Here is a 4619-nt window from a genome sequence, read left to right as displayed (position 1 = left end):
AGTAGTAGTGTTAGTTATATTAGTAGTTGTAGCAGTAGTAGTGTTAGTTATATTAGTAGTTGTAGCAGTAGTAGTGTTAGTTATATTAGTAGTTGTAGCAGTAGTAGTGTTAGTTATATTAGTAGTTGTAGCAGTAGTAGTGTTAGTTATATTAGTAGTTGTAGCAGTAGTAGTGTTAGTTATATTAGTAGTTGTAGCAGTAGTAGTGTTAGTTATATTAGTAGTTGTAGCAGTAGTAGTGTTAGTTATATTAGTAGTTGTAGCAGTAGTAGTGTTAGTTATATTAGTAGTTGTAGCAGTAGTAGTGTTAGTTGACTGTAAGTCGCTTTGGATAAAAGCGTCTGCTAAATGGCATATATTATATTATTATATAGTTAAATTAGTAGTTGTATCAATAGTTTTATTAGTCATTTTAGCAACTACTCCTGTTACGTTACAGTAACGTCTGAGACCCCTAGAGCCCTATTCCTCCTGTTACGTTACAGTAACGTCTGAGACCAGTAGAGCCCTACTCCTCCTGTTACGTTACAGTAACGTCTGAGACCACTAGAGCCCTACTCCTCCTGTTACGTTACAGTAACGTCTGAGACCACTAGAGCCCTACTCCTCCTGTTACGTTACGGTAACGTCTGAGACCACTAGAGCCCTACTCCTCCTGTTACGTTACGGTAACGTCTGAGACCAGTAGAGCCCTACTCCCCCTGTTACGTTACAGTAACGTCTGAGACCACTAGAGCCCTACTCCTCCTGTTACGTTACAGTAAGGTCTGAGACCAGTAGAGCCCTACTCCTCTTGTTACGTTACAGTAACGTCTGAGACCAGTAGAGCCCTACTCCTCCTGTTACGTTACGGTAACGTCTGAGACCACTAGAGCCCTACTCCCCCTGTTACGTTACAGTAACGTCTGAGACCACTAGAGCCCTACTCCTCCTGTTACGTTACAGTAACGTCTGAGACCACTAGAGCCCTACTCCTCCTGTTACGTTACAGTAACGTCTGAGACCAGTAGAGCCCTACTCCTCCTGTTACGTTACGGTAACGTCTGAGACCACTAGAGCCCTACTCCTCCTGTTACATTACAGTAACGTCTGAGACCAGTAGAGCCCTACTCCTCCTGTTACGTTACGGTAACGTCTGAGACCACTAGAGCCCCTACTCCTCCTGTTACGTTACAGTAACGTCTGAGACCACTAGAGCCCTACTCTCCTGTTACGTTACAGTAACGTCTGAGACCACTAGAGCCTACTCCTCCTGTTACGTTACAGTGCGTCTGAGACCACTAGAGCCCTACTCCTCCTGTTACGTTACGGTAACGTCTGAGACCACTAGAGCCCTACTCCTCCTGTTACGTTACGGTAACGTCTGAGACCAGTAGAGCCCTACTCCCCTGTTACGTTACAGTAACGTCTGAGACCACTAGAGCCCCTACTCCCCTGTTACGTTACGGTAACGTCTGAGACCACTAGAGCCCTACTCCCCTGTTACGTTACAGACCACAGACCACTAGAGCCCTACTCCCCTGTTACGTTACAGTAATGTCTGAGACCAGTAGAGCCCTACTCCTCCTGTTACGTTACGGTAACGTCTGAGACCACTAGAGCCCCTACTCCTCCTGTTACGTTACAGTAACGTCTGAGACCACTAGAGCCCTACTCCTCCTGTTACGTTACAGTAACGTCTGAGACCACTAGAGCCCTACTCCTCCTGTTACGTTACAGTAACGTCTGAGACCACTAGAGCCCTACTCCTCCTGTTACGTTACGGTAACGTCTGAGACCACTAGAGCCCTACTCCTCCTGTTACGTTACGGTAACGTCTGAGACCAGTAGAGCCCTACTCCCCCTGTTACGTTACAGTAACGTCTGAGACCACTAGAGCCCTACTCCTCCTGTTACGTTACAGTAAGGTCTGAGACCAGTAGAGCCCTACTCCTCCTGTTACGTTACGGTAACGTCTGAGACCACTAGAGCCCTACTCCCCCTGTTACGTTACAGTAACGTCTGAGACCACTAGAGCCCTACTCCTCCTGTTACGTTACAGTAACGTCTGAGACCACTAGAGCCCTACTCCTCCTGTTACGTTACGGTAACGTCTGAGACCACTAGAGCCCTACTCCTCCTGTTACGTTACGGTAACGTCTGAGACCACTAGAGCCCTACTCCTCCTGTTACGTTACGGTAACGTCTGAGACCACTAGAGCCCTACTCCTCCTGTTACGTTACGGTAACGTCTGAGACCAGTAGAGCCCTACTCCTCCTGTTACGTTACAGTAACGTCTGAGACCACTAGAGCCCTACTCCTCCTGTTACGTTACGGTAACGTCTGAGACCACTAGAGCCCTACTCCCCCTGTTACGTTACAGTAACGTCTGAGACCACTAGAGCCCTACTCCCCCTGTTACGTTACAGTAACGTCTGAGACCACTAGAGCCCTACTCCTCCTGTTACGTTACACTAACGTCTGAGACCACTAAAGCCCTACTCCTCCTGTTACGTTACAGTAACGTCTGAGACCACTAGAGCCCTACTCCTCTTGTTACGTTACAGTAACGTCTGAGACCAGTAGAGCCCTACTCCTCCTGTTACGTTACGGTAACGTCTGAAACCACTAGAGCCCCTACTCCTCCTGTTACGTTACAGTAACGTCTGAGACCACTAGAGCCCTACTCCTCCTGTTACGTTACAGTAACGTCTGAGACCACTAGAGCCCTACTCCTCCTGTTACGTTACAGTAACGTCTGAGACCACTAGAGCCCTACTCCTCCTGTTACGTTACAGTAAAGAAGGAGCTACAGCTTAGTAGTGTTCTCATCTTTCTGTCTGGTCCTTCTGTAGCACAGTTGGTAGAGCATGGCGCTTGTAACGCCAGGGTAGTGGGTTCGATTCCCGGGACCACCCATACGTAGAATGTATGCACACATGACTGTAAGTCGCTTTGGATAAAAGCGTCTGCTAAATGGCATATATTATTATTATATATTGTCATGTAATTACAGGCAAGACAGGTGCTTCTACACCTGCATTGCTTGCTGTTTGGGGTTTTAGGCTGGGTTTCTGTACAGCACTTAGAGATATCAGCTGATGTACGAAGGGGCTATATGAATACATTTGATTTGATTTGATTTGATTTAGAATGGTAGGATGGTAGAATGGTAGGATGGTAGAATGGTAGAATGGTAGGATGCTGCTACACCTGCATTGCTTGCTGTTTGGGGTTTTAGGCTGGGTTTCTGTACAGCACTTTGAGATATCAGCTGATGTACGAAGGGGCTATATAAATACATTTGATTTGATTTGATTCGATATCCTGGATGGTGATTTAACCGCTCTTTCTCAAAGTGGAACCCTATTCCTCATAGCCCTCTACCTTTGACTGGTGCCTTGATCAGGGCCTATACGGACCTATCTGGTCAAAAGTAGTGCACTACATAGGTAATGGGTTGTAATTTAGTCTGCGTCCTTAAGAGTCTGGGTTAGTGAACTCAAGGTTACCTTGCCAGGCTGCATGTCAATGGAGGCAGTGTCCTGGTAGGACAAAAGCAATTCAGAATGTTATTACCATTCAAATTAGAACATATAGAGGGCCCCGCCTCTCTGATTGGTGAAATAATGGTGGTCATTTGTCTAGCTCTCAGAGACCTTTCATATCCCATTCATGTCTTAGTAGACCCACATGCATCATCATCACACCGTCATTAAAAAGAAAAATCTAATTGATTCTGAGAAGAAAAAAGCAATGGCCCAGGTAGAAGTGGAGGGGTGGTGGTATAGGGTGTGTCTGAAATAGCACCTTGTTCACTATATAGTGCGCTACTTTGACCATTGGGCAATATATAAGGAATAGGGTGACATTTTGTATGCAGCCTATTGTCATTTATCAGAGCTCTGGCCTTTTCTGATGATGACTTCTTCTTCTTTTATTATTGGTCTTCGTGTGCAGACAGACGTACGGAAGCCCGGAAGGGACATACATCCTTATCAGACATCAGCGCTAACAGCAGCTAACGGCTAGGACCTGCTGCATAACAATGAGTAAAGCATATTACACCACCTGTGATTAATGCTTGGTGAGTCTGGAGGGAGACATGTTCTCTCAAGTTTTATTCAAAACACATCCAGTGTTGCTAGCTGATTGTCAGGTGGTCGAAGATGGAAGACTGATGATGATGATGATGATGATTTCGGGTAGAAATGCAAACTTTTGCAATGTTGAGTGGTTTTGTTTTTGAAAGAGACTATTTTAAAATGAGGCTTAGGATAATGACGGTTGCAAATCAAAGTGGCACTGTAGTCTTGTGACACTGTATTCTAGTGGCACTGTAGTGGCACTGTAGTCTAGTGGCACTGTAGTCTAGTGGCACTGTAGTCTAGTGGCACTGTAGTCTCGTGGCACTGTAGTCTAGTGGCACTGTAGTCTAGTGGCACTGTAGTCTTGTGGCACTGTAGTCTAGTGGCACTGTAGTCTAGTGGCACTGTAGTCTAGTGGCACGGTAGTCTAGTGGCACTGTAGTCTAGTGGCACTGTAGTCTTGTGGCACTGTAGTCTAGTGGCACTGTAGTCTAGTGGCACTGTAGTCTAGTGGCACTGTAGTCTCGTGGCACTGTAGTCTAGTGGCACTG

The sequence above is a fragment of the Oncorhynchus keta genome, unplaced genomic scaffold (genome assembly GCF_023373465.1).
Source record: "Oncorhynchus keta strain PuntledgeMale-10-30-2019 unplaced genomic scaffold, Oket_V2 Un_contig_581_pilon_pilon, whole genome shotgun sequence".
Classification (NCBI taxonomy): domain Eukaryota; kingdom Metazoa; phylum Chordata; class Actinopteri; order Salmoniformes; family Salmonidae; genus Oncorhynchus; species Oncorhynchus keta.
Note: the sequence above shows the minus strand (reverse complement) of the source record.